Raw genomic sequence first — 19,021 nt, forward strand, 5'->3', positions numbered from 1 at the left:
CATCCTGCTGCTAAGCCTGGCTTGTTCAATCTTCGTCCTCATCTGTGGGGACATTGTTGGCAGCCTGTGGTTGGTCCTTGTGTCCATCGGGGCCAGCTGGGTCCATGTGTCAGAATCCTAGCTTTGGACAGGATTCAAGTTTCTTTCCATGGAGGTTTTTGCAACTCAGGGGTGTGGCTTGATAGCTGCTGTAGTTTCCCTTAACTTCTCATAATTTTGAGGAGCTTTGGCCTGTCCCCAGCACCTGGACTGTCTCTGAAACTCCTCACATCAGGATATTTGAGTCTCAGCTTTGATCCAGTCAAAACTCTGTTGAAGATGTTTATATGTTTTTGTGACAAAAGAAAGTTTCACCTCTCTACCTTTTATAAGAAAGGGCTCCTGAATCCTGAAACCTTCCTCAAGGATGAGAGAGCAGACAAGGAAGGTGAAAGAGGTCTTTTCATGATTTCTGCAGGCCTTAGAAGGAAAACTTCAGAAATTGAGCTCTCCTTTGCATAATAATGGGGACCCAATGACTTCAAGAGCAGAACAAGTACCTTGCTAATTGAGGGATACCTCAAAATGGGTTTAAATTCTATTGTTTCTAAGTAGTCAACATTTGTCTTTAGGAGATGTTTTACTAGATCAACTAGTAAAATAACCAGCAAGCCTGCAGCTTTCCTGGCAGGACAAGGAGAAGGAAACCCCAGTTGGATGATCTCATCTACCCAGTGTTCCCCATGGAATTGTGTTTTTTCCTCTCTTCTGGGGTCTTTGATCCTGGGTAGCAGCAAGCATCCCCTGGTACCTAGCTGAAGCCAGAAACCTCAGGATGAGGAATTGGCCCCTGTATGGGAAGAAGCTGTGCTTGAGGTGCATTGATCGGAACTGGAACCCTGATCTCCCGCATGAAAGGCGAGAATTCTATCCCTGAATCACCATCTGTCTGTCGGTGGAAGCTTGTGTGTTGCTATGACTCTGAACAGGTCTCAGTGGAGCTTTTAGACTAGCACAGACTAAGAACAAAGGCCTGATGATCTACTTTTGATAATCAGCCTATGAAAACCCTGTGGGTCATGATAGTCCTACTGTCAACTGATCATGGAGATGGTACAGGACCAGGAAGTATTTTTGCTCTGTTTTGCATGGTGTCACTGTGAGTTAGGATCCAACACAACGGCAGCTGACAACAACAACGACAACATGGAGGAAGAAGCCAGGGAATGAGAGTACTTCCTCTGGGAATGGGTTGAGTTTTTCTGAGGATAAAGGTGAAGTTATGAACAGAGACACTTGAAAAAGTAGGGATTGTGTTGGAATGGAGGGAGCATGGATGCAAATCTGAGGGTGGGAAAGCCAGGTTTGGAGGGTGAGAAGTGTCCACAAGGAGGACTAAGTCATGAGGGGCCAGGAGGAGGACTAAATCTTAAGGAAGAGCCTTAGCCCTGTCTCTCTCACTTGGTAGTTTCCTTGACAGTCGCCCTCACCTTGCAGTCTGGCATGCTACTCTTGTGGGTATTCAAAGGGCCAGGGAGAAAAGGGGGAAGGAGGCCTGTCCCACCCTCCTATCCCTACCCAACACCTCCTCCCAGGCTCTAGCTGAGGAAGGGGCAACAGCTCAGAACCAACACAGCAATGTGGGCAAAGGTGAAGGCCCATGATGGCAGAGGAATATCCAGAGAGGACATTTGCAGGAGAGGAAGTGTGGTCAACCTTCTGATTACCTCTCTATGTAAGAGAACCCTGCCCCTATCTGGAGATTACATTTATAGGACATACAGAAAAGTATGGAAAGATGCAGTGCTTGTTTTGGAGGGTGGAGTTATTGTGATATTAACTTTCATATCAGATAAAAATAGAACTATTTCTATTTTTGAAAAAGGAATACCAGGTTGATTACTCAGATTTTTAAAAATGCAAATAATGCTTGCACTTTAAATATAATGATTGCCAACACTTCAGTTCAATTGTTCTTTTTCTTTTTTAGCTCTGTCCAGCAGGAAGCTTTTCTGCGTCAAATTGTCACAAATTTTATGAAGACTTTTCAATGTCAAACTTAAAGACAGTGAGTCCATGGCATTAACTGAACACCCATTGCATGCATAATGCTGTACTAAGAAACTACAAATAAAACTGATGATATGTGTATGCTCTTAAGTTATTGCAATCAAAGACAAACTAAACCCACGTAATAGATGTAAAAATGTGAGGCCCAAAGTCAAATTTCCATCGACCTCAATAGGAACCCTTCTATCACATACTGTATATGTTTGAAGATGGAAAGTCTTCTGCACCCCTCCTGGGTATAGTGTCGTTGGAATGCAGTTTTAGGGACACCCAGGAGACCCTGCTGGTCCTAATTTCCGAGGGCCCTGGAGTTCACACTATGAGAATGGGCAGAAGCAGGAGTTGTCACTTCAAATGTCTCCATGGCAGACAACTTAGATGAGCGAAGAAGACAGGGTATAGGATGGTGGTTATATCATTTATCTTCCAAACCTAAACACCTTTAAGAGTGAAAAAGGGGGCTATTACTAATGCTGCAGTACAACTAGTATAAATTGGTACCATCCAGGCAAATCATATATATGGTCCCCCTAGAATATAAGGCATCAATGCTTCTTTGCTCTTCCTTTTTCGTTACCCAACTTCCACATGCATATGAGGCTATTGGAAATGTCATGGCTTGGGTCATATGCACCTTAGTCATCAAGGTGACATCTTGGAGTTTTAAAACTTTAAAGAGGTCTTTTGAGGCATATTTGCCCAACATAACATATCATGTGATTTCTTGACAGCCACTTGCACAGATGATAATTGTTGACCCAAGAATAATGAAGTCATTGATGATTTCAATTTTTTCTTCATCTATCATGATGTTATTGGTCCAGTTGTGAGAATGTTTATTTTCCTCACATTCAGGCATACTGAAGGCTGTAGTCTTTGACCTTCATCAGTAAGTGCTTCAAGCCATCTTCATTTTTGGCAAGCAGGGCTGTGTCAAGACAAAAGAAGAATGATGCATTCAAACTATGTTTGAAAAGAATATTGAATATGCAATGGACTGCCAAAAGAACAAACAAGTCACTATTAGAAGAAATACAATCAGAATACTTATTAGAAGTGAGGATGGCAAGATTTCAGCTCGCTTACTTTGGATATGTCATCAGGAAACACCAATCACTAAAAACGGACATCCTATTTGGTAAAGTAGAGGGTCAGCGAAAACCAGGGAAACCCTCAATGAGATGAGTTGACACACCAGCCACAGCAATGGACTCAAAAATACTGATGACTATGAAGATGGCACAGGATCACAGGCAAAATTGTTTTCCATTATACATGAGGTAACCATGGGTCCAAGCTGACTCGATGGCAACAAACAACAACAACAGATATAAGGCATATAGAATAACAGGACTTATAGTTCCAACTAGGGAGAGAGTCCTTATCTAAGGTCAGTGAGGTACAACTTTCTTTGAAACACGGTGGAGCAAACACACAGTCCATCCACCACCAAGTCATATCATTTGAAAACAGACCCACACATGCCAGTACCCCATGGGAATCAGAACAGGCATGCAAGCATGTGCTTCTTTTTAGGTATGCAGTGGAAGCTTAGCAACTTACCCAACTGTTGTTTTCCACTCCTCTCACACTTAAACCTGAAAACAACTGAAATGCTCAATAATATGATGGCTGGGAAAATCATGGTCCAATCGTATTAGCTGTTACTGATAATGCTTTTAAAAACTTTTCAGGAAAATGGAAAAAAAAATCCTATGATATAATGTTGAATCCAAAATTGATATAATGTTGAATCCAAAAAAGTAGACTATAAGTTAGATTATATATATGAATGATATATATTAAAGTATAGTTTCCCTCAGGGAGATGGAATGAGAAATGATTCTTGTCTTTTCTAAATTTTCTATCAGTAAACATATATTATTTGCATAATCATAAAATCACTATATATGTATGTATAATTATATATACCCTGGTGGTGTAGTGGTTAAGTGCTACGGCTGCTAACCAACAGGTCAGCAGTTCAAATCCACCAGGCGCTCCCTGGAAGCTCTATGGGGCAGTTCTACTCTGTTCTATAGGGTCACTATGAGTTGGAATCAACTCGACGGCAGTGGGTTTGGTTTTTTTTGTTTTGGAATTATATGTATTCAGCTTTCATATATATAGTGTATGTGTACACCTTTCCTGACTTTAAACCACTTAGTAAAGTTGTGCATCAGGAAAGGCGTGTGTCAGGGTTGTATCCTTTCATCATACCTATACAATCTGTATGCCGAGCAAATGATCTGAGAAGCTGGTCTGTATGAAGAAGAATGGGGCATCAGGATTGGAGGAAGACTCATTAACAACCTGAGCTATGTCAATGACACAACCTTCTTTGCTGAAAATGAAGAGGACTTGAAGCACTTACTGAGGAAGATCAAGACCACAGCCTTCAGTATGGATTATACTTCAACATAAAGAAGACAAAAATCCTTACAACTGGACCAATAAGCAACATCATGATAAACGCAGAAAAGATTGAGATTGTCAATGATTTCATCTTACTTGGATTCACAATCAACATCCAGGGAAGCAGCAGTCAAGAAATCAAAAGACACATCACGTTGGGCAAATCTGCTGTGAAAGACCTCTTTAAAGTGTTGAAAAGCAGAGATGTCACCTTGAAGACTAAGGCATGCCTGATCCAAGCCATAATATTTTCAATTGAATTGTGGCGTTGGCGAAGAATATTGAATATACCGTGGACTGCCAGAAGAATGAACAAATCTGTTTTGGAAGTGCAGCCAGAATGCTCCTTAGAAGCAAGGATGGCAAGTGTGCATCTATACATACTTTGGACATGTTATCAGGAGGGATCAGTCCCTGGAGAAGGACATCATGCTTGGTAAAGTACAGGATCAGCAAAGAAGAGGAAGACCCTGAACAAGATGGACTGACCCAGTGGTTGCAACAATGGGCTTAAGCAGAACAATGATTGTGAGCATGGTGCAGGACCAGGCAGTGATTTGTTCTGTTGTACATAGGGTCGCTGTAAATCGGAACCAACTCGACAGCACCTAACAACAACAACAACAGTGTATGTGTGTGTGTGTGTATTCAGTTTTCTATTGTGGTTTGTCCAGAACTCCCCATTTGGCCAGAGAATCCCAAGTCTTTTTCTTACGTTAGCCTCGTTCAGGATTGTGGGTGGCCCAAGGATGAGTTAAAAAGACTCCTCAGAAAATATCTGCTCCCCAAATACCCTGCCGAACCTAGTACAGGGCAGAGCTGAGGCAGGTGTTTATTATCAGGAAGGGGAGGAACAGAATCTTGTTACTGGTTCAGCAGGAGTGGCTGTGTACATGTAGCGAAAAACTCTATTACCACATTATTTTTTTAAATGGGCTTTCCTGTGCTCAGTTGGTTTCCTAAATTGTTGACTCTCTGCCCGTCCCCACCTCACAAAAAAGGCTTGTTTATGTGTTTTAAAAGCAATTCTGTTGGCGAGGCTGGCTCCCATTGCCCAGCCACAAAGGGAACTCACTCAAGGCCTCCGTCCCCTGTGGTTTCGTAGGGTGGGGAGGTGAGTAGGAAGAGAACCTAATACCCTCTGCTTAGCTACTGCTTCTTTTGGATTAAAAAAATACCCCAGGGCAAAGAGGATAGCAAAGGATAGTTAGGTTCTCTTCTTTGTATTCAATAGTAGTGTATTTAATTTTAATGTATTTATTTATGCATGTTATAACCCGATAGAAAAAGCTTTGAGATGATATACCATATTTTTTGTTGGGTTTGATTTATTAAATTTATAATTTCTGATCTACCAAAATTTATACCATAACAAGATAAAGGAAACGCTGATGGTGTAGTGGTTAAGTGCTACGGCTGCGAACCAAAGGGTCAGCAGTTCGAACCTGCCAGGTGCTCCTTGGAAACTCTATGGGGTGGTTCTACTCTGTCCTATAGGGTTGCTATGAGTCAGAATCGACTCAACAGCACTGGGTTTGGTTTTTGGTTTTAACAAGATTAAAAAAAAAAATCAGAAAATGGAAAATAAAAGTAGAAGAAGCGGAGGCCAGAAGGGAAATCAGTGCACAGAATGCCTGTGTAAGGCCCTGCAGTTGTAAAATTTGGGTGGGGAGCTCAGCTGGGAGCTTCCTAGTGCTTCAGGGGAATCCGGAACAGAAGAGTCACCTTACAGCTGAGTGCAGTGAGGAGAGGACCTTGAAGCAGTCATGCTTTATGGGCTCTGACAGGTTTTAAATGCCCTCAGCAGATAACTGAAAGCTCACACAAAGCCTCACAAGTGCCATCCACAGACACAGACTCCTGGGGTGGCCACGGGGGACAGGTGCATTAAGGCTGCAAGATTGACTGCTGATCTTTGTAGAAAGTTTAGAGTTAATGTCAGGAACAAAACTGTCTCAACAGACAAAAAATTAGAGTTTGGTCTTAAGGAGCCCTTGCCCAGCTTCAAATCCAGGTGAGAAGCCTTTTGATTTTTGTCCTAAAATGTTGGTAACCTTTCCTTACCCTGGCTTCAGGATCTCCACTACACAACCTGACAGGCGTTTCCAGCCTTAGTCTCACTCTTCCTCTACAGAAACCTTTCATTACAGTTGAAATGGGGAGCTCTGTTTCCTCATACAAGCTCTGTGACATTTCTTATTCTTCTTTCGCCTAGGGCCCAGGTGTAGAAAAGACTGCAGAACTATCTTTTTTACTGATAAGAAAACTAAAATCCTGTGTGATAGAACTGATCAGTTGTCAACAAACACATTTTTTCTTCTTCCTGGCCACATAATCACACCACATTTCCCAGCTTCTTTTGCACTTCAGTCTGGCCATGTGACTGAATTCTAGTCAACAGAAAGTGAAAGAAAAGTAGACCACTCACCTCCCACGTGAGATTCCCAATGGCTGTACCCCTTCTGCCAGCTTGACGCAGAAGATCTTGATGGCTTTGGAAGCCACATGTTGAAGACTGTTGGCCTAAAAGATGAAAAGAGAATGGAACCCTGGAGGAAAGCTGCCCACCTACTAGGAATTTATAGTAGACATTTGGAAATTTGTGTTACAATAGTTTACCTACCTTAGCTAATACCCTGAGAGAACGTTCTATTGCACCAATTGGTTTAGTTACCTTCTTGTGCATTTGAGTACCTCTCCTCAACTAGACTGCAAGTTACTTTGGAAAAAGGACTCTGTTTTCATTTCTTATATCCCCAGAGTTCCTAGCATAGAGTTGTGGACATAGCAAGTCTTCAGCAAATGCTGGATGTTAGATTTGACAAACTCCTAGTGGGAAGGAACTAGGTCTTTGTAGCTCTTTTTGAATAACACTTAAAGATTCTGAATCGACTCCATGGCATTCGGCTGGGTTTTTTAGCATAAGATTATGTGCTATTGGCCTCTTTTGATACAGGTTCTTGCTATTAAGGAACTTAAGATCCAATATACTCAGAGAAAGTGGAGATCTAAGGGAAAGAAATAAGATAGACATGGCCAAACTCCATTTAGGATGCCATTGAGAGATTTTTACTATTTTAATCCTAGAAGTTTTCTAGTGTAATAGAAGCTGCCTTAGACAAAAACAGGACTGTGAATTGTGGCAATTAGCTCTGCCACTGATTGCATGATCTTCAATTTTCCTGCCTGTTAAATGAAGTCAGTGGTTCCGAAATGAAATTCTACAGAATCATGGCAGATTAGCTGCATTAAAGAAACTACCCAGGGAAAGACTTCTGAGCCCAATTCTTGAAAAAGATTCTATTTCAGAACGTGTGATGTGAGGTATTTATGTATATATTCATTCATGACCCACGTGATTTTGATGCACAGGTGAGTTTGGGAACCACTGGCATAATTACCCTGTGATCTTACACTATAAATTTATCTTTTATAACATGGAAACAAAAATTTACCTTCATAGAACTTGGAACTGAAAACAGACATAAACCTGTTGCTGTCAAGTTGATCCTGACTCATGGGAACCCCACGTGTTACAGAGTAGAAGTGCTCCATAGGGTTTTATTGACTGTAACCTTTATGGAAGCAAATCACCAGGCCTTTCTAAAGAGACATTAAAAAAAAAAAACCAGTTACCATAGAGTTGATTCCAACTCATGGCTACCCTAGTCCCTGAGTGGAGCAAACAGTTAAGCGCTCGACTACTAACCAAAAGGCTGGCACTTCAAATCCATCCAGAGGAGCCTTCGAAGACAGGCCTGTCACTCTGCTCCCGAAAGCCTTGAAAACCCTATGAAGCCGTTCTACCCAGCACACATGAAGTCGCCATGACTAAAGAGACATAGGCTTGGATAATCTCTACGGAAAAAAATGAACCACCTTTAGCTAATACAAATGTGAATGGAAAAATAAACATAATTTTAAGACAATTTCGTAGAGGAAAATATTTTCTCCGACAGGATATTAGAGAATTCATCAAGACTTATTAAACAGTGAAAACTCAAAGTTTCCATTGCAGGAACTTAATAAATATTTGTTTATTAACTGATTGATGTGCTAATTTAAGCAGAAAAGGAATTTTGTCCATTTTAAAGCCTGAATTTCTAATAGCCCATTCAGGATAAAAATATACTTTGTGGTCAGTTAAGCAGCTTAAACCATCAATCGCGTTATTTAAACAAAACTCCAAAAAGGGTTTAATGTGTCCTTTGGCAACCAAAGATAGAGCTCCCATGTCAAGCTTCTATCAGGCGGATATTAATGGTTATTTTCAGTTGTTGAGAAATACTGCATGATCAATGTAGTGTGTATGACAACGCATGTTTAATTCTGAGCAACTATGTGAATGTCAGGCAGAGTAGCTCCTGCCCTTTGGGGGTGGGCACGTTGATTCCTGGGTGTACACCTCTGAGTGAAGTCTAAAAGACAAAGGCAGAGCCTTTCAAAATAGAAATGATCCAATGTTCTTTCAAAAGCGTAGCAATAAGAAGAACTATTGATTCTGAAATTGAGCAATTTCCAGTGGTACCAGATAATTACCATATTATAGTAATTAGAATATGTTTTATATTCAATGTATTCCAAACGGTTTTCTATTCAAGCATATCCAGATTGTTCTTTTATTTAACATATTCTAAATGTTCATTCTTCAGAAAGTATTCCCCATGTGATAGTTAACGTTATATGCCAAGGGTGTATCAACTCTCCACCCCATGTCATAATTTAGTTTGCACGGAACTTGATCGTCTTTCCCTTCAACAAGACATCACACTGGTCCATTACACTGATGACATTATGCTGATTGGAGCTAGTAAAGAAGAAGTATCAATGACTCTAGACTTATTGGTAAGACATTTATGTGCTAGACAGTTGGAAATTATCCCACAAAAATTCAGGTGCCTTCCACCTAAGTGAACTTTCTTGGGGGCAGTGGTGTGAAGCATGTCAAAGACACTCCTTCTAAAGTGAAGGATGATTTATTGCATCTGGCCCCTCCTACAACTATAAAGGAGGCACAATGTCTGGTGGGCCTCTCTGGATTTTGAAGGCAACATATCCCTCATCTGGGTGTCGTATTTTAGCCTATTTATTAAGGGACTTGAAAAGCTGCTAGTTCTGAGTGGGGCATGGAACAAAAGAAGGCTCTGCAATAGGTTCAGGGTGCTGCACAAGCTGCCCTGCTAGTTGGACCATATGATCCAGCTGATCCAATGATGCTTGAAGTGTCCGTGGCAGATAGAGATGCTGTTTGGAGTTTTTGACAGGCCCCTACTAGTGAATCATAATGAAGACCCTTACAATTTTGGAACAAAGCCCTGACATCCTCTGCAGATAACAACTCTCCTTATGAGAAACAGCTTTTGGCTTGTTGCTGAGCCTTAGAAGAGACTGAACACCTAACCATGGGCCACCAAGCCATCATGAGGCCTGAGCTGCCTATCATGAACTGGGTGTTGTCTGACCCACAGAGTCAAAAAGTCAGACATGCACAGCAGCACTCCATCATTAAATGGAAGTGGTATATAGGAGATCCAGCTTAAGCAGGACCTTTAAAGGCACAAGTAAGTTGCAGGAGGAAGTGGTTCAAATGCCCATGGTCTCCACTCCTGTCACATTGCCTCCCCCCTCCCAGTCTGCACTTATGTCCTCATGGGGGAGTTCCTTATGATGAGTTGACTGAAGAAGAGAAAACTCTTGCCTGGTTTACAAATGGTTATGTGCAATATTCAGGCACCACTCAAAAGTGGACGACCAGTCCTCCAACTCCTTTCTGAAGCAACTGGCTAGATAGAATGATGGAATGGCGTCCTAAAGACACAGTTACTGCACTAGCCAGGTTGCAATACTTTGCAGGGTTGGAGCACTGTTCTCCAGGAGGCTTGTTTTCCAGCAGGCTCTACTCTCTAAACCAGCATCCAATATATGGAGCTATTTCTCCCATAGCCAGGATCCATGAGTCCAGGAATCAAGGGGTAGAAATGGGAGTGGTACCACTCACTATTACCCCTAGTGACCCACTCACAAAATTTTTGCTTCCTGTCCCTGTGACCTAATGCTCTGCGGATCTAGAGGTCTTAGTTCCAAAGGAAGGAATGCTTCCACCTGGAGACACATCACTGATTTCATTGAACTGGATTTTAAGAACGCCACCTGGCCACTTTGGGCTCCTTATGCCTCTGGATCAACAGGCAAAGAAGCGAGTTACCATATTGGCTGGTGTGATAGATTACCAAGGTGAAATCAGATTGATACTACATAATGGAAGCAAAGAACAGTATGTGTGGAATACAGGAGATCCCTTAGGGTGTCTCAGTACTACCATGCCCTGTGATTAAAGTCAATGTAAAACTACAGCAACCCAATTCTGACATGACTACTAATGGCCCAGACTCTTCAGGAATGATTTTACCAGGCAAAGAACCATGACCAGCTGAGGCACTTGCTGAGGGCAAAGGGAATACGGAATGTGTGGTGGAAGAAGGTAGTCCTAAATACCAGCTACGACCATATGACGAGTTGCAGAAATGAGGACTGTAACTGTTATAAGTATTCCTTTCTTGTTTTATTATATGTGTATGTGTGCATATATATACATATACACACACATATATGTACAATAAATATTCTTGTTTTCTTCTCTCCTGTATCACATCATTAAAAAATAGAAGTTACATATGGGGCTAGTGCTTTTTCGGGTATACACGTTAGTTGCATCATATTAGATGTAAGTATGACTTTGTAATTGTCTTTATTTAGAGATTGTGTATGGTTTAAGGAGATGTGCACAGGTGCCAAGGTGACAAGGGATGAACTGTGATGGTGTGATGGTTAATGTTATGTATCAACTTGGCTAGGCCATGATTCTCAGTATTATGTAATTATCTTCCATTTTGTGGCCTGATGTAATTATCCTCTGTTTTGTGATACAATGTAATCAACTCCATGATGTGATCTGATGTAATTGGCCAATCAGTTGTAAAGGACGTTTCTCCGGGGTTGTGGCCTACACCGGATATATATATACACGTATATATATATATATATATTCTGGTAAAGCTCGCTTACTTGCTCTGGATCCTGTTCCTGGCTCATCATCTGACCTCCAATTCTTGGGACTTGAGCCAGTAGCTCATTGTCTGACCTGGCAACTTTGGGATTCAGCAGCTCCACAACACTATGAGTCAGCAGCCTGCCATTTGGCCTACCAGTTCTGGGTTTGTCAGCCCCGGCAACCACGTGAGTCAGCAGAAGCCTCTAGCAGACACGTGACCCATGGACTTCGGGACTTGCCGGTCTCCACAACCACATGAGACATTTCCTTGAGGTAAGTCAATCTCTCTCTCTTTTTCTAGCTAGCTAGCTAGATAGGTAGGTAGGTATGTAGATACACTTTACTAGCCTTGCTTCTGTGGAGAACCTAGCCTAAGACACACCTCAAGGCAGTCTTCCCACTTGTATTCTGCAGGCTTGGAGGCCACTGAACAGTATTTGCTCTGTAAATGTGTCCATATTTGAACACTGCATTCATATTTCAAATAAATTCAGATTATGCAAATTTGAAGTAATGATATGTAAAATAGTAATAAAATATTACTGAAGGAGCAGCATTGAAATAGTGCAAATTCTTCCATATTTGTCCAGAATTACATAACAAACTAGAGGATAGAGTGAAATTTGAATCATGTTGAGGCCTTTGCCTGGGGACCACTCCATGTTAGGCTTAAACAGAAACCCTAACAGGCCTTGGTCAGTAGAGTGGGAGAACTTTACTGTGAAGTATGACTTTTGCAGGCTATTTGGTGACTAGGTGTTGTCGTTATCTGTTGTGGAGTCAGCCCCCGACTCATGGTGCCCCGTGCACCACAGAACTAAATGCTGCCTGATCCTGTGCCATCCCCAAGGTTGCTTGCAGATGGAACCACTGTGATCCATTGAGTTTTCATTGGCTGATTTTCAGAAGTAGACCGCCAACCTGTTTTTCCTAGTCCATCTTAGTCTGGAAGCTCTGTCGAGACCTGTTTAGCACGATAGCAACACACAAGCCTTCACTGACGGAGGGTTGGTGGCTGTGCAAGGGTGGATTGGCTGAGAATAGAATCTGGGTCTCCTACATGGAAGGCAAGAATTCTACCCATGAACCACCATGGCCCTCTTGGTGACTATAGTGCTGTTATTTTAACTTTCATTGTTTTAATCATTTAACATCTTTTCTATCTGGTAACAGCATCATCTAAGCTTTTATAAAGTGGTGGTGCTGAAAATGTGTTGTAAACTATTGAGGTATGGTGGGTGGCTTTTACATGGCCTTTCTAGCCACAGTCTTGTAACTGCCACCAAAACATTGAGTGGGGCTATGCAAATAAGTTGCTTCTGACCCACCAAGTTGATGGTCAGCTAGCTAATAACACAAATAATGTGCATGGCACCCTTATAGGTGTGAGACCATGCAAATAAGGTGTATGGAACCCTAACAAGGGGATTGGTCAGTTTTGCCATCCCACTAGGCTTAAGATGAGCCATCACAGAGGCAGAAAGGGGGAACCTCACTACCACAAAGAAAGAAGAGCTGGGAGTGGAGCATGTCCTTTGGACCCGGGTTCCTTGCACTGAGAACCTCCTAGACCCAGGAGACAGAGAGCTGTAACACTGGAGGTGGTACAAGATGGTGAGAAGCAGGAGCGAGCGGAGCAGGGAACCAGCAGCAGCAAACCCAGGAGACTGCATGGTAGGCTTCCTGGCCCATGGAGTGAGAAAGCTGAGTGCCTTTGGGCAGGAGATTTGCTGGCAGAGTGGGGTGCCTCTGGGCACTTGGTATTCGAGCTAAAGAAATTTGTAACACTTGCCTGAGCAGGGCAGAGGCCAGGTGGGGCCAAGAGGCTGAGGGCCAGGGAGAGGCTTGCCTGTGGGCATGGCCAAGAAGCTGTTCTGATCGAAAAAGTATATCTTGAATTGTTCCTGACTCTGAATTTTAACCTGTTACTTCCCTAATTAATACCATAATTGTGAGTATTGTCTGTGAGTTCTTGTGGCCATTGCAAAACGAATTATTCAAGCCAGCAAAGAAGTAGAGAGTGCTGTGAAAGGGACAACTACTAGCTATGGGATGATGTTAAATGTGAAGGCAAAGAAAGCCTGGCCTTGGCCATGATCCACAGTGCCATTAATTTAAAGAAAGACAATAAAATGAAAGGGATAGTACTAGAATTTTTTTTTTTTAAAGCATTAAAACAAACATATGCTACCATGGTTGTAGATTTATGTACTCTGAGAATGTAGCCCTTACCTATTTTATGATTATAACTTTAGGAAAAATAGACTTGTATCAGGTGAGTTTTGGATACAAGTTCTTCAGGAATGCAGTTGTTTTTAAAGCATTTTCATGTAAATATAGTGTGTATCCCCCCTAGAGTGTAATCTCTTTAGGAGAAACAGAAACTAATATTTTATATTCCACACTCCAACTACCTAATAATAATGGGGAAATAGTCATAGAAATTCACTGTTTATAAGGCACTTTAATATATTTTGTTTCCATTCATCCTAGAGAGTATCCTGCGAGGTAAGTTTTATTTTTTCCCCTTTGTCGTGGATTGAATTGTGTCCCCCCAAAATGTCTGTCAGCTTGGGTAGGCCATGATTCCCAGTATTGGGTGGTTGTTCACCATTTTGTTATCTGATGTGATTTTCCTGTGTGTTGTAAATCCTACCTCCATGATGTTCATGAGGTGGAATTAGAGGCAGTTATGTTAATGAGGCATGACTCAATCTACAAGATTAGGTCGTGTCTTAAATCAGTCTCTTCTGAGATACAAAAGAGAGAAGCGACCAGAGACACGTGGGGACCTTATACCATCAAGAAACAAGAGCCAGGAGAATAGCATGTCCTTTGGACCCAGGGTCCCTGTACTGAGAAGCTCCTTGACCAGGGAAGATTGATGACAAGGACCTTCCCCCAGAGCTGACAGGCAAAGAAAGCCTTCCCCTGAAGCTGGCACCTTGAATTTGGACTTCTAGTCTCCTAAACTGTGAGAGAATAAACTTCTCTTTGTTAAACCCATCCGTTTGTATTTCTGTTATAGCAGCACTAGGTAACTAAGATACCTTTTTATAGACCAGGACCTGGAATTCTAGAGCAATTTATTGATTTGCTTGTGTCACTTGTCAATGAGTGGTAGGTAGAAATCCATTTTGACTGACCACTGCAATGCGAACCTACAGGCATCTGAATGGACTTCTAACATTTGCCTCACTTGAAAGTTGTCAGTCTGATCCCCTTCTCTGTATGTAGGTATGTTCTAGCAACTTGGAGAATGAAACCCTCTTTCATATCTCCCTTCTGCATTACCTGTGACTGTAGTTGCAAACATGACTTCCCTGGAGAATCACTTAGTCAAGGCAACAGTTTCATTTGGGACTTGGTGGTGATCAAGAAGGATTCCTTGTGTGCCCTGATGTTCAGTGCATGGAAATGTGTCCTATGGAGATGGTGGGGAGAGCAGGGGCTGAGCAGGTCAGAGCAGAACTGCCATAGCTACGGGTCCACAGAGAACAGCAGAGGAAGTCAGGAGATTGCATTCTGTTTCTAACCCAAACTAATCATGAGATCTTAGACAAGCGCTTTAACCTCTCTGGGCCTTAGTTTCCTCATTTGTAAAATAACAATACCACCTGTCCAAAGAAGCTTACAAGAAGACTGTCATGGAAGATGGGAATTTTTTGCTCTAACACTTGCTACTCTTGGACAGGACCAAACTGAGGACCTAACGTGCACCTGCAGGTGGGAAGCCATCTCCATTCCTCTAACACCTTCACCCCATCCAGCCCTCCACTCACTCCTTAGCAAGCATGGGCAGGATTTCGGTGGTTGTTTTTTATTTTTAAAAATAAACTCAGCTTTTCTAATTCAGAGAACAAATGACAAATAGGATGGCTGATCAAGGAAACAGAAACATTTATAAGCAAACCTACTGTGTTAGTTTTTACAAATAGTCATTTTGTAAGATTATCTCGGTGTAATGCTCCTTAGGAGCAAAGATGGCGAGACTTCATCTCACGTACTTGGAACATGTTATCAGAAAAACCAGTCCCTGGAGAAGGACATCATGCTTGGTAAGGTAGAAGGTCAGTGAAAAAGAGGAAGACCCTCAACAAGATGGGTTAACTCAGTGGCTGCAACAATGGGATCAAACATAGCAACAATTGTGAGGATGGCACAGGACTGGGCAGTGTTTTGTTCTGTTATATATAGGGTTGCTATGAGTTGGAACCGACTGGACAGCAACTAACAACAACGGGTGTAAGGAATGAAATCAGTTCAAAAAATTTTTATTTTGGAAAAGCCTGGAATTTGCAATTTATATGCATTCATGAGAAATATGGTCTCACTATGACTTTGCCCCAAAATGTGCCTAGAGCATAGTTTTGCCGAACTAAAGACAGCTGTTAAGGGACTTGTCATTGTCATCCAAAAACAGTATGTACCTGTTCAATAACACAGGGGGGTAGAGGTACCAGGTCAGCAGGGTCTAAAAAGGCTTGAGGCTCCAACATGCACAACCATAGGAAGGGGTTGGACAAAAGGCAACAGCTCCCCCTTTCCCTCTCCCAGGTTACCACCAGGCAGCATGCTGTCCTTTGGTGCCAGCTCTCCCTGTCCCAAGTTGCCTTTGGTTTGCATCTGATTTCATCTGAGTTAATGTATTTGCAGACAACAGGTATATACAATAGGATTTGCTCGGAAAGGATAATGGTTTTATCTTGTAATCAATTGATTCTGACTGCCTAGGGTGCTATATTGAAAATCAGTCTGAGGCAAGACCTGGTTCGGGGCAAAGGGTAGTAAGGGAACCCAATGCTCATAGCCACATACCTTCTCTTGGGTCCAAATTTCCCTTGGTATGGTCTTTTTTTATGGTCTTGGCTAGCAGTTTTTGACAATTAAGCTTGTTAGTTTCATTATAAACACACCAGAACTATGCATAAGGCAAGGGTGTGTAAGTTTGTGCATTGAGAAAAAGGGCCTTTCATCTCATTCATTGTGTAAATTAATTGTGTAGATGTGAAGTTCACAAACTCCTAGGAGCTCTGGCAGGACAGTGGTTAAGCATTTGGCTACTAACCAAAACGTCGATGATTCAAACCCACCAGCTGCTCAGGGATGAATTATCCAATAAGCAAGGTAAGCATTTGCTTAGGACATCAACAAAACAGGGGCACCAGTTGTTCAAAGCAAAGACCCTTAGATGCGAAGCAGAAAGGATACGAGGAAAAGCGAGCTCCATAGAGTAAATGGAACTGATAGCAACTCCAGTGAGTGAGAATGTGCTGGGTACAATACAGTTCATACAGGATCACAAGGAAAGGTTGTTTAAGCTATGGGGCCCCTACCACTTCAACATCTTTGTTGACATATGTCTCCTGTGGTCCCCTCCCATGTAATTAAAACTCCTTATCTTGTCAGGTGATATTAATGGATCTCTTCCAGTCAGTTGGCCAGGAAGCTGTCTTCCATATTTCTTGGCATAGACGAGTGAGCACCTCCAGGCTGCACCTGTTTGTTGAAACATCTCAATTCTATTCCATCAATTCCTGGAGCCTTGTTTTTCACCAATGCCTTCAGAGCAGATTGGACTTATTCCTTCAGTACCATCAGTTCCTGATCATATGCCACCTCTTGAAATGGCTGAATATCGACTAATTCTTTTTGGTATAATGACTCTGTGTATTTCTTCCATCTTCTTTTGATGCTTCCTGCGTTGTTTAATATTTTCCCCAGGTCACTGAAAAATGGCTGCAGCAGTATATTGACAGGGAACTGCCAGACATTAAGGCCGGTTTCAGAAGAGGACATGGAACCAGAGATATCATTGCTGATGTCAGATGGATCCTGGCTGAAAGCTAAGAATACCAGAAGGATGTTTACCTTTGTTTTATTGACTATGCAAAGGCATTCGACTGTGTGGATCATAACAAATTATGGATAACATCGCAAAGAATGGGAATTCCAGAACACTTAATTGTGCTCATGACGAACCTTTACATAGATCAAGAGGCAGTTGTTCAAACAGAACAAGGGGACACTGATTGGTTTAAAGTCAGGAAAGGTGTGCATCAGGGTTGTATTCTTTCACTATACCTATTGAATCTATATGCTGAACAAATAATATGAGAAGCTGGACTGTATGAACAAGAACGGGGTATCAGGATTGGAGGAAGACTCATTAACAACCTGAGTTATGCAGATGACACAACCTTGCTTGCTGAAAGCGAAGAGGACTTGAAGCACTTACTAATGAAGATCAAAGACCACAGCCTTCAGTATGGATTGCACCTCAATATAAAGAAAACAGAAATCCTCACAACTGGACCAAAGAGCAACATCATGATAAATGGAGAAAAGATTGAAGTTGTCAAGGATTTCATTTTACTTGGATCCACAATCAACAGCCATGGAAGCAGCAGTCAAGAAATCAAATGACGCATTGCATTGGGTAAAACTGCCGCAAAGGACCTCTTTAAAGTGTTGAAAAGCAAAGATGTCACCTTGAAGACTAAGATGCACCTGACCGAAGCCATGGTATTTTCAGTCACATCATATGCACGTGAAAGCTGCACAATGAATAAGGAAGACCAAAGAAGAATTGATGCCTTTGAATTGTGGTGTTGGCGAAGAATATTGAATATACCATGGACTGTCAAAACAAAGAGCAAATCTGTCTTGGAAGAAGTACAACCAGAATCCTCCTTAGAAGCAAGGATGGTAAGACTGTGTCTTACATACTTTGGACATGTTGTCAGGAGGGATCTGTCCCTGGAGAAGGACATCATGCTTGGCAGAGTACAGGATCAGCAGAAAAGAGGAAGACCCTCAACGAGGTGGATTGACACAGTGGCTGCAACAATGAGCTCAAGCATAACAACAATTGTAAGAATGGCTTAGGACGGGGCAGTGTTTCATTCTGTTGCGTGTAGGGTCGCTATGAGTCGGAACCAACTCAACGGCACCTAGCAACGACATCTTGGCAGGTCTCTTGGGAGTATATTATTTCTTTCTAATAAACAAGAGGTGGAGGTGGGCTGTTGAGTCTAACTCTTGCTACATTCACCCAATATGCAACTGGATCCAACACAGTTACTGGGCAAGGACAGGTTGTATTTATAGATAACAGGTCTCTGATCCATTTGAGAGAACCATCTTGTACACCTCATCTGCCGATCCAAGAATTCCAGCCAGAAGAACCAGTAATGCCCCTTGCCTTCATACAAACACAAGAGTATGCTCTTGCGCCTGTCCTGGTAATCAACCAATGGAAACTCCAGTCCCAGATGACGTGCAAAAGTGAGGGAACCTGAATAAGTTGACCGCTGTGATGAATTGAGTCAAGTTACTTTTTAACTGTATAGCATTTGTGTACAGAGTTATGTCCTAAGTTTTGTAAATAATAATATTTATAAATTAACTTTAAAATATGTTTAGCAAAGGATATGAACAGGCCTTTCACCAAAGAAGACATGCAGACAGCTAACAGATACACGAGGAAATGCTCACGATCATTAG

Source organism: Loxodonta africana, chromosome 19 (assembly GCF_030014295.1).
Source record: "Loxodonta africana isolate mLoxAfr1 chromosome 19, mLoxAfr1.hap2, whole genome shotgun sequence".
Classification (NCBI taxonomy): Eukaryota; Metazoa; Chordata; class Mammalia; order Proboscidea; family Elephantidae; genus Loxodonta; species Loxodonta africana.